The sequence below is a fragment of the Schistocerca gregaria genome, chromosome 1, assembly GCF_023897955.1.
Source record: "Schistocerca gregaria isolate iqSchGreg1 chromosome 1, iqSchGreg1.2, whole genome shotgun sequence".
In the NCBI taxonomy this organism is placed as follows: domain Eukaryota; kingdom Metazoa; phylum Arthropoda; class Insecta; order Orthoptera; family Acrididae; genus Schistocerca; species Schistocerca gregaria.
This window is the reverse complement of record NC_064920.1, coordinates 923,540,248-923,552,694: the sequence shown is the minus strand read 5'-3', so window position 1 is coordinate 923,552,694 and position 12,447 is coordinate 923,540,248.

Here is a 12,447-nt window from a genome sequence, read left to right as displayed (position 1 = left end):
GTGTATTGTATCACAGCCGTCCACAATACGAGCACGAAGAGTCTCTACATTTGGTACTGGGGTTGCGTAGACAAGAGCTTTCAAATGCCCCCATAAATGAAAGTCAAGATGGTTGAGGTCAGGAGAGGGTGGAGCAGTGGAAATGTTACGCCTCTACCAATCCATCAATCACCGAATCTGTTGTTGAGAAGCGTACGAACACTTCGACTGAAATGTGCAGGATCTCCATGGTGCATGAACCACATGTTGTGTCGTACTTGTAAAGGCACATGTTCTACCAGCACAGGTATAGTATCCCGTATGAAATCATGATAACGTGCTCCATTGAGCGTAGGTGGAAAAACATGGGGCCCAATCAAGACATCACCAACAATGCCTGCCCAAACGTTCACAGGAAACCTGTGTTGATGACGTGATTGCACAATTGCGTCCAGATTCTCGTCAGCCCACACATGCTGATTGTGAAAATTTACAAATTGATCATCAGAATCGAGGAAGTACAGTACATACTGACGAAACTAAAATGAGCTTTGACATGGAAATTAAGCGTTTCCGGAAATATGTCCACATAACATATTTTCTTTATTTGTGTGTGCGGAATGTTTCCTGAAAGTTTGGCCATACCTTTTTGTAACACCCTGTATACGATGGCCAACCGAGGACCCGCTTGGGCTGCGGTCAGGAGGGCCATGTTAGAACTGAGTGTCAGGATCGGACACAGGTATTCCCGATGACCGAGACCGTATCGAGCCTCGCCCTCCAGTGGATGTCGAATCTCGGACGCGCAAGCAAAAATCATCCGAGCGACACTAGAAGAGGCGACTGTCAGCTGAAGAACGGGACAGGGATGTGAGAAAGGCCGAAGACATCGACTCCGTTGACGCTCCTACAATTGAAACGGATTCCAGCGGTCTCATTCACCAGAAGACGCCTGACGATAAGGAACACTCTTTTACATCTGGTGTCCCTGAAAACGAGGCACACCGGGTAAACTCCCAAAATATGGGCTCCTGTGAAAGTAGCCAGCCATCACCGACCTCCAAATCCTCACTTGGTAATTGGGTAGACGACATGGAGGCCGATGATGCACAACACACACCGATACCTGCTCCAGAGCCATTGACACTGAGCCCAGAGGTCTCTTCCAGTCAGGGGATCATACGGCACAGTAATGCACGTCATGCAGATGGATGGCTGTGTTGTGTGCGAGCTCACCTTGGCCTTGCACCAGCACACTGCCTCCGCTACTTGATATGTCTCAGTCATACTGTGTGGGAACATTCAATGTCAATGGTGTCCACTCCACTGTCAAGACCCGCATGTTACACGACATGATCAGAGCGGCAGACATGGACGTTGCCCTTCGCCAGGAGGTCCGTCTGAAACGGCGTTTAGACCTATATGGCTACACCATCTACAGCCTACCTTATGGTGGTGGCGCAGGAGGAGCGACCGTCCTTCTCCGAGATGGCATGGAAGCGACGGACGTGACATACTTGCCGAATGGGCGAGGCATCGCTCTCACACTTTACGTTTATGTACCTTCCTCGTTAACGTTTATGTACCTTCCGGTACTTCGCACCGCGGTGACAGGCATTTCGTCTATTCGGAGGAGGTAGCACCACTACTGCAAGGAAATATGGACCATTACATAGTGGGCAGCGATTTTAACAGTGTTCTGCCGCCCGAGTACCAGATACCGTATCACGTCCGATGCCCGGCTCTACAAGCACTGGTACGTGACGTCGCGCTCCCCGACACATGGGGGTATGCGCACTTTACCGGCCACTCTGCCAGTCGTCTGGCAGGATATACGTCTCGCATGCTCTCCACACAGAACTGTGGCTGACGGCCTTCACGGATCATCTCGCGGATATCTGCACTATCACCTTACCCCGACTACTCGCAAGACGCAGCAGAGGCCCGCAGACGCTGAACGGCACCCTCCTTCACGAGGAAGCGTATCGGCAGGCAGTTAGTGACACGTGGCGTCTTTGTTTCAGGCGCCTGCCGATGTGTGCTTCCACGTTGCTGTGGTGGCTGAGATGTGTCAAAACTACACTCCGCAAGACCCTGATGGTTTACGGGCGTGACAGATCCAACTGGCAAAGGACAACATCGGAATTTTACTACACAGCTGAACGTCAGATGTCCGTACAACGCATCAAAGCGCGTCTACTTCACATCAGGGCAGAACACCTAGTGCAAGACTGCATCCCCATCGAAACGGCACCAGTCTTTCACATTGTGCGCAAGGGGCGCCAAAGCAAACGTCAGCTCATTACTTCAGTAAACATGGAGGAGGGCGGCCGCGCGGTGATGCAAGAGGATATAGCACACACATTCGCCCTACACTATGGGACATGAAACATCGGCGAAACGTAGGTGATTATGACGAGCTATTGCACTATTTTCCCGCCTCTAGGAATGTGGTTGTTGTTGTTGTGGTCTTCAGTCCTGAGACTGGTTTGATGCACCTCTCCATGCTACTCTATCCTGTGCAAGTTTCTTCATCTCCCGGTACCTACTGCAGCCTACATCCTTCTGAACCTGCTTAGTGTATTCACCTCTTGGTCTCCCTCTACGATTTTTATCCTCCATGCCGCCCTCCAGCACTAAATTTGAGATTCCATGATGCCGCAGAACATATCCTACCAACCGATTCCTTCTTCTAGTCAAGTTGTGCCACAAACTCCTCTTCTCCCCAATTCTATTCAATACCTCATCATCAATTATGTGATCTACCCATCTACTCTTCGGCATTCTTCTGTAGCACCACACTTCGAAAGTTTCTATTCTCTTCTTGTCTAAACTATTTATCGTCCATGTTTCACTTCCATACATGGCTACACTCCATACAAATACTTTCAGAAACGACTTCCTGACACTTAGATCAATACCTGACACTTAGATCAATACTCGACGTTAAAAAATTTCTCTTGTTCAGAAACGCATTCCTTGCCATTGCCAGTCTACATTTTATACCCTCTGTGCTTCGACCATCATCAGTTAATTTACTCCCCAAATAGCAAAACTTCCTTACTACTCTAAGTGTCTCTTTTCCTAATCTAATTCTCACAGCATCGCCGGACTTAATTCGACTACATTCCATTATCCTCTTTTTGCTTTTGTTGATGTTCATCTTATACCCTCCTTTCAAGACACTGTCCATTCCATGCAACTGCCCTTCCAAGTCCTTTGCTGTCTCTGACAGAATTACAATGTCATCGGCGAACCTCAAAGTTTTATTTCTTCTCCATGGATTTTAATACCTACTCCAAATTTTTCTTTTGTTTCCTTTACTGCTTGCTCAATATACAGATTGAACAGCAGCGTGGAGAGGCTACAACCCTGTCTCACTCCCTTCCCTACCACTGCTTCGCTTTCATGTCTCTCGACTCTAATAACTACCATCTGATTTCTGTACAAATTGTAAATAGCATTTCGCTCCCTGTATTTTACCGCTGCCACCTTCAGTATTTGTGTCAAAAGTTTTCTCTAAGTCTACAAATCCTAGAAACGTAGGTTTGCCTTTCCTTAATCTTTCTTCTAAAATAAGTCGTAGGGTCAGTATTGCCTCATGTGTTCCAACTTTTCTACGAAATTCATACTGATCTTCCCCGAGGTCGCCTTCTACCAGTTTTTCCATTCGCCTGCAAAGAATTCGCGTTAGTAGTAGACGATGATACTCTGCTGTTGCCCATTACATTCGACGAGCTGACATCGGCCTTGGCACATGGAACACCTAACAAATCGCCTGGGCCGACGGTTTACCCCTGGAATTCTACCGCACTTTTGATGACCATTTGGGCGACAAGTGGCTCCCAATATTTCAAGGACTGTTCCGCCGTGACTTCACAGTCCCCACGGACTTCACAGACGACATCTTGAACGCAGTAGGCAGGCAGAAGGTGGCAGGACTTTCTACCACTCACACTCCACAACAAAGACTACCAGATCTTCGCCCGCATCCTCTGCGCGCGTCTCCGCACCACTATCGGGAAAGCCATCCACACCGATGAGACACGTTTAGGTGATGCCAGCAACATTCATACAGCAATAGGAGCATACCGCGAAGAAATTGCCTTAACGGCGGCCTGCAAAAAGCGAGGCGCCTTTGTCACCGTCGATTTTGAGCACTCATTTGACCACGTCGACCACGGCTTCCTGCTCGTAGTTTTGGAACATATGGACCTCTCTCCAGAGTCTGCACAGGTGATCCTCCGACTGGTCCATGGAGCGCGCTCCTGCATGATGGTCCAGTCTGACCACACTGTTGTAGGACGGCCAGTGCAACAAGGGTGCCTCTTGCCGTGTATATTATTTGCGGTAGCGGTAGAACCAGCTTTACATGGTCTACGGCAGCGATTAACAGGCATTTGCATGCGGGACGTGATCTTTTACTGTGGTGCATTCGCCGATGATGTGGTGTTCCTGGTCAGATCAGAGGATGAATTACATATTGCTCTTCAGTGGCTATACCAGTACGAGGCAGCGTCATCAGCGTGAGGAAGACAACATACATGGGTGTCGGAGGGGGGACTTTCCCACGCAATGGCGGTGCCCTTTGACAAGGTGCCCGTACTCAAATGTTTATAGTGCACTAATATAGCAATGTTCGCCGCAAGGCGGCGACTATGTACCGCCGGCTCATATACCAGACACGTTGTCTGACACGGGACAACAAATTGTGTAGCATGGATATGCTCATCTGAACACGTTATTTCAACACCTATCTTGTCTTCAAACTGAACTATTTTGCGAATGTCCTTCACTTGCCGGTTATGATGGCTGATAGATTTCAAGCAGCATATGGACATTTCGTGAGCACCGACCTTGTTTTTGAAGTCCGATACGCCACCCTGACACTGCCGCAGCGGTCGGGCGGTATTGGTTTAATTCATGTTACAACCGTGCACGATTGCTTTATCTCAACACTTTGCGTCGCACGTGGACCTCTGCCCACGCCACTCAGACGAGCACCCTGATAGCTGAAGTGGCATCACACTCTCTGCATCCCCCGGTTTTTGTAGGACACATTTCACCGGCACTCATCGACATCAGAGAGTTCTTGATTGACCTCAGCTACTTACGGTTAGACCTTCCGACGACACGGATGCCCAGCACGAAAGACTATTATCGCCTCTATTAACTGCAGCAACCAGTCAATACGGTCCACACAGACATCCTGAAGTTGCATGAAACACTGTGTGGCGAGCGGTACACACGCCTTTCCTACCTACGACGGTGTGTTCATTGTGGTACGTGGCTCTGAATGGGAAGTTCGCTTCATCTCATTCATCTGACGGACGACCCCTTGTGTACGACAAGCTCAGTCGTTGACTCGAATGCACACCACCTGACTTGCGCCGCGACAAGCGAGTGCTGGCTACTTACGCAGCGCATGCTGGCATTACTCATGCGGCGATTGTCGGAGTCACTCCACTGATGATATGTTGCGCCCCTCCGTCGTATACTTTCCGTAGAATCAGGACGAACAATGTTATCTGGTTAAAACGCACAGCCCTTTACTACATATTTTGTGATGATTACAAAGGCACACTCGACTTTGTCCCTGCCGATTACGACACACGCAGCTTTCAGCCGCCCCCCCCCCCACCCCCCGAAGCACAGAACCCTTGTAGCAAATTATTTAGCTTCATTATTTCCGGATCCTCCTGCCCACTGGGGCGTCCCGGGTATGAGACGTTGAAAATGGAGAAGAATCCTCGAGCATATTGATCCTCTACGAACGGAACAGGGGGGAACCCCTCCTAACAGACGAGAAGACGACACGGACGCTCGGCTACGGCTGTTTTAGAATCTTTTTCTATTAATGAAACAAAAGTAAATCCATAAAAAAATTTTAAAAAATTATGAACATTGAACAAATAAATAAAATAAAACAACACAGACAATCGCGCTGCATCCTCTCCCTGATCCTTCGATCCTAGAACACGTTGCCTGGTCGTGGCGATGGGATGGCCAGGCCTTGGGTGTCGACCTCATCCTACCCGTCGTAGTGTTCCTGAAGCGGTAACAATTTTTTTTTTAAGCGGTAGTGTCTTTGATTCAGAATCAAATCGTCTTCTTAGGTCTCGGGTTCAAATGCAGCCGCTGCTTAAATTTTGATGGATGTGTTTGATGTCTTTAGTTAGGGTAGTTTGGTTTAAGTAGTTCTAAGTTTAGGGGGACTGATGACCTCAGATGTTAAGTCCCATAGTGCTTAGAGACATTTGAACCGTTTTTAACCCAGTCCAGCCAATGCACAATAAACGCCCAAACCTATCAACACACCTCAGCTGCAAACTACATGCCGTGCTGGACAGCAACAGCATGACGAGGGAAATACACTGCCAAACACTTTGTCAACGCCCTGGGCAGGTAACCGGAACGTTAACGGCCACAAGGCAGAAGATACCGCTGGTGCACTTCATTAATGAAGGAGTAAATTACATTAAGTTAAACCCCGTCCAAGGAAACGGCTGCAATTCTAGCCGACTTCAATTCACATATGTTGTTGCTCTCAGGAATCTCGCAGAAAGCAACAACCAGGATCAGGCGAAGAGAAGTGATAGCAGTTTAGGCTTGATAGTAGGCTAAGGGAGCACTTAACTGTAGGGTCCAAAATCGGTAGGCGACGAACTTCGTAACCCTCGCAAGAAGCGCCTCCCAACTCCAACCGCGCGTGCACGCCGCCAGCGGCTCCAGCCCGACACCGTGCGACGGGTACCTCCTCGTTGCTCTGCGCAAGCCGACCGACTGCCACACACCGCACACCCGGAAAATATATCCGCCACCCCAAAGATAGTACAGCACTAGCAGTATCGATACATGCTGCTGCTGCGACTCACGGAGAGAAGAGAACAAGGTTATGGCAGTAACTTAAGAAGAAATAAGATACGACAGGACTGCAACCAATGATAATTTTAAAAAAAAGACGTAATACAAGCCAGCCATGGCCCAATGCACATCATTAGTGTGGAAGAAAAAAATTGTTTTAAAAGAAAACGTAACGCAAAAAACATTAAAAAACCAAACACTGAAAAAATTGGGTATAAATTTATTTGTTCATACGCATCTTATGTGTAGCCTGTATACATATACACACCATGTACATCTTATAAATAGAAATTTTTTAAGTTTTTCACCTGCCGCTGGCCATCCAAGTCAGAATAGTTTTTAAGTATATATCTGTCTACATAGCTCATAGTTCAGAATTGTTTTTGTGTTTGCTATTGGGGCTGTTAAAATCAGATTGTAAATGTGCCCTGTGCATCAGAATTATTATGAAAGCTATTCTAGTCGGACTGTGGAATTTTGTTGTAGTAAAGAAAGTACAACTGCATTAGTTTTTAGCAAAGGTTCATAAAAAGAGAATTACACTGCTACTGGCAAAAAAAATTGTAAAATATTATTACTGACTAGAGCTACTCTTGTAGCGTGTAGGTTAAAAGCATCCTCGCATTGGAATAGTAGAGTCAATTTGTACCTCATGAATTACATTGTATCTCAAGAATTATATTGTACTTCAAGAACAGTATTGTATTTGTGTGAACTGAAGGAAAGAAATTAGTCACCATACGTCTTTGTTGTTGTTATTTACAAAAAACCCTATCCCCTACTGCATTATATGTATAGGCTGTGCAGGTAACAAATGACATTAGTTTTACTGAAGGTGAATGCTACTGAGGAGTTGAAGTTTAAGATGGAAGATAAAAAAATATGTGTAGAGTACTTGCATGGAATTACACCTATCTGGCAACAGGATCTGGGTTATGGGAGCAGAAGGCACATGACAGTGTTCGCATACGGTTAAAACTGTAGACTGTCAGATCAGGAACAGAATTGAAAAAAAAAAAAATCACATAGGCTGTAAAGTAAAAATTCATTTCTTTCTCATCCAATTTAAAAGTAATTTTACATTTTTATAAGCAGACACAGCAGCACTGCTTTCACACATCTTCTTCTTCTCTTTTTCTTCTTGTTGAGGCGATGGAGAGCTGCACAACCGTGGAATACCAGGTCTAGAATAACCAAAAACTTGAAGATTCGTCACATCCATCAGATCTTCTCCTTCCCCTTCACGTAGATGATGGTCAGATCTTCTCCATCCCCTTCACGTAGACGATAATAATCGAAGCGCCGTCACCAAATCTTTGTAGAGTATGCCAGAATCATCCTAATGAATTCTATGGTACAAACTTGTTAACCAGTTTGCATTCTTCCATGTCTTAGCATACTTCACATACTTGAAAGACCCGGGAGATGGAATGTCTGGTGAGAATGTCTCTATTGTTCCTGCGTCTTCTGTGTGTGCTACGAATGCTACATTTTTAATTATGAACTGTCCACGTTCACCATCGTAGAAACCCTGACCGTTAGCAATTATGTCCACATCTTGAGACGCCATTGTGGAATGCTCTAGCTATGGCGCAGGACTTGTTTATTTATACAGCTCGTTGCACAACACCAGTGAGCAGGTAGTAGTTGATCACATGGCCATGTAGAGCTAGAGCATAAGCAACAGTGTGTTCGGAGAAATTTGTCGAAGGTTCAAATTCAGTTCGAACATTTATGAGTAGGTCCAGACTTAATTATCTCCGCTTCGACGAGTCTATTACGGTGATCGGTGATAGCTTCTTGAATTCCCGCAGACTTAGTAGACACCCTCCTCCTTCTTCTTCAGCATATTCATACTAAGAAGCACGAAATCTTGGATACATGTCATATGCTACACTGTGTACATTTTGATCCAATTACAGGTGTAAATTGTTATATAGGTAGAATTCTGAATTCAGGAAGATTTCGGCATTCATTAACTTGCAGTTGTTGAACACAGTGGAATCATTTGCTGTATTCTCTCTTCTACCAGTCTGCAACGAAATTATGATAAATCTAAATGTCTCTAGCTGCAAAGAGGTTTTAACATCCCAGGTTTGTCTGCTTGCAGTCGGTAGCACTAGGTACTCTAACACTTCCCACGGGCGGAATTTTAGTGATAGAAATGCACCGAAATTCAGGACTTTTAAAAGCGTCAAACGCTCCTCGATTGATACACTGATGTGGGGTATTTTCCATATTATCTCTCTGATTGTGACCTTATTCTCCTTTTGAGATCCTTGAATGTATGAATTATTATGTGTCGCACTTGGTACCAGAATTAATCCCTGCTTATCATTTATAATAATCTGCTTCACGTCCTCAAAGGAGCCCATAAGCTCTTTTAGAAGTATGCATGATGCAAATTTCTTGTATTATGCAACTTTTCCATCCTCCTGATCGTCTATGAACAATCCCGCATTTTCTAAACCATTGAAATCCGTGGGTGATGCAGTGAGGTTTGTTTTAAAGGTTGATGTTATGCCGACGTTGCGCGTACTGTCGACCTCAGAGTCGTTGAGTTCATGGCGTATCACCTGAAACAGGAATGGTAAAGCGTTATGAGCAAGCTTGGATCCCACTCATCGCTGCTGTCGGTTTTCTTGAATGACCCCTCCAAATATATGAAACTGTTGCTTGGAAGCATTAGCGGGCCTTGGTGCTGGATTATAATCCTAATTTCATCATTATTGTTATATGTGGTTGAAGTGTAAGGCTTGTGCGAGAACTATTCTTGACATATAATTCACTTATCATACTCTACTCGACTGGTTATACTAAGCGAGGACGTCATTCGCACGTTTTATCACTTTGTTGGTTTTATACTGTACGCCCATCCTGCTTTAGATGTAATCGTACAATCATTTTCTCACGATGAAAGTCAACGAGTTGATTATTATGGTCGACATTACTCAAGTCCAAATAGGCCAATGTCTGAACTGTCACTGGAAGGTGTATTACACTGCCAGGAATCTCATCGATCTTATACACTATTGCATCTGAGAGGAAGAATCCGTAATTACTATGAACCAGTCTCTCGTTGAGATATACGTTCGTGGCAATGTTACACTCGACTGGGATTGTGCTGATGGGCAGTATGGCCACAGTCCGATCTGACTTGTAAAGTTTACTACCATCCTTCTTCAAAACCTGCCATTTGTGAAACCCAGTAGGTTCCCTATGGAACCTTTCCGGTTAAAGTCAGTGGTTGCATTTACAGTTCTTATTCCATATTGAAGTATATTGATGTCTGCACGTAGCTCAATGCCTTGTTTCACACTGTTTTAAGACTTCGTTTAAATTTTTGATGTCGTATGCACCCGGTTCTACTTCCACAATGTCTTTTTCACCATTAATATCCACATGCAGTTTGTTGTTAGTCTCAGTGATATTTGAGATGCTGTTGTACGTCTCCAGTCCAATCAATGGAATACTCCATTTACCAATGCCCAGACAAACTGGTGAAAATAACCTGAGCGTAATACTGATGATCGTTCTCTTAACGTCAAAGTGTACGACATTGTGTCTGAACCTCAACTGATGAAGGAGTGTTTAAGGGGCCTCCTTAGATATTCTGTTTCTTCTTCTTCTTCCTCTTCTCCTTCCCCTTTGTAAACATCAAGAGAAACATGATGCATAGATGTCCGCAGCGATGTTTATTAAATCCTGAAAGCGCCAAATGTTGTAGAACACACACCTTCTGCGAGTGAAGTATCGTTGTAATTCTTTTGGCGGTTGCAGGCCACCACCTGAATCGAAATAGTAGATGATTTCAGCATTTTTCATAATATATAAGAGCTACTGGGTGCTGGGACCTCCAGCAACATTTAAATTGACGATTTCTAGTTTTCCACGTTGTCTTCGGCAATATATCCCGCATAAACACATCACGGAATCTTCGAATGTTTAATTTTTTTCCTAAAAATCTCATGATCAGTCTTTGCGAGTGGTCAATCTGGTAGGACCGCTAATGGGCTTTTATTTTTTTATTTATGAATAGACCAAGGCTACGGTTCCCATCATGCGATTATGTCTTCTTGCCTCGTCTAACTGCGGTTGGGAGTTTTGCCCGTTGTTGACTGTTTGAGCAATAGCTCCAGCACTACCAACTAAGGATCCTACACCCGAGAGCGCTTAGTGGGTTGGGGTGAGGAATGGAGGAAAACCGCCAACGTCTTGGGTATTGGTAGAACTCGAAGTGCTTTAGCCCAACATCTTCCTCTTCTTCCAGCAGCTTTCTGCTTCAGAGCGTTTTTAGCTGCATACATCGCTGTTAGGATAGAGTTCTTGAAACAGCTCTGCTTCCCACCCCTCATCTTCTTTTTGTTTAGCGCACAACGTTTACCATTTATAACTCGCTTGAAATTCATCACTCCTAAAACTAACTGAATTTTTACACGCATGGATTTATCAACTGCACACACTGCAATGCGTTGACCTATTCCAATATCATTCTTCTGCCTATCTCTTTACCAGCTAAAACCGTGTCTGCAATGTGACGACTTGAGAGAACTCTACTTACAGTGTACGCAATGTCGTGTTCCATACATGAACTCCATTATCACCTAGTGCCAATCGTTTCTGAAGCCTCGTAATAGGTCTACAGTAGTTATATCTTGGAATGCGTAATTCCACTGGCAGTTTGTGTAGAATACCACCACCTCCTCTAATGCGTCTCCTAGCACGCATGTTACTCTACTGCGGCGGCTGTGGATTGTGCGCCCCCATTATATAGCAAATCGTTAGCATTAATCCAACTTTTTTGAGCTGCACGAAAACCAAGTCATCTGACCAGTGTTCTATTTTCCAACGTCGTGTGACTTTCTCCAAGAGGAACACATACGGTTCTGAGCTTTATTGCAATTCCTCACTGCAGAAGCCGCCCGCAAATTTCTTCTCCTTTATACTATCCTTCAAGATATAATTCTGAGATTCGTCATTTGCACCTTTGAAACTGTAACCATCTGTGTTGACTGTATCGGTAGCTATCATTTCTCAAACAATGTCTTGCGTTTTGAGATAAATTTCTGTCTGCGTGGATCCAGAATTTTAGTCCCTTAGTACACCATGAGTCCATCATGACGAACATCGTTTGGTCTCATTTTTATTGTGCTACGTTTGGTTATACTGAATAATTATTTCTCGGATGATATATGTCTATTTTGATGAACCACGAAGGTTAAAACGCATCCGCATTCGACCTTCCCTTGTTCTATTCAGACACTCCACGATTCTTGCCTTCAGGTGGGTGAATGCTGAAAAGTGATGTATTACATATCGCTGCATCACGGTCTCGAAATACGTATTTTAAAACTCTTCACCTTGATCGGTTTGGAGGTTGTCTGGACATTGATTCGTCCCTGTCTGTAGCAAACGCTCAAATACATCCGAGACATTTCTGGTTGTTTTTATTTCAACAGGTAATGTCCAAACCAATCTGGACTATGTATCAATAACCATTATAATATATTTGAATCCATTATTCTCATGTGAATATTCCCTCATATCTACAACATCACCCCTCCATAAATCATCCGAACCTTCAATCATAGCATGCCTACTAGG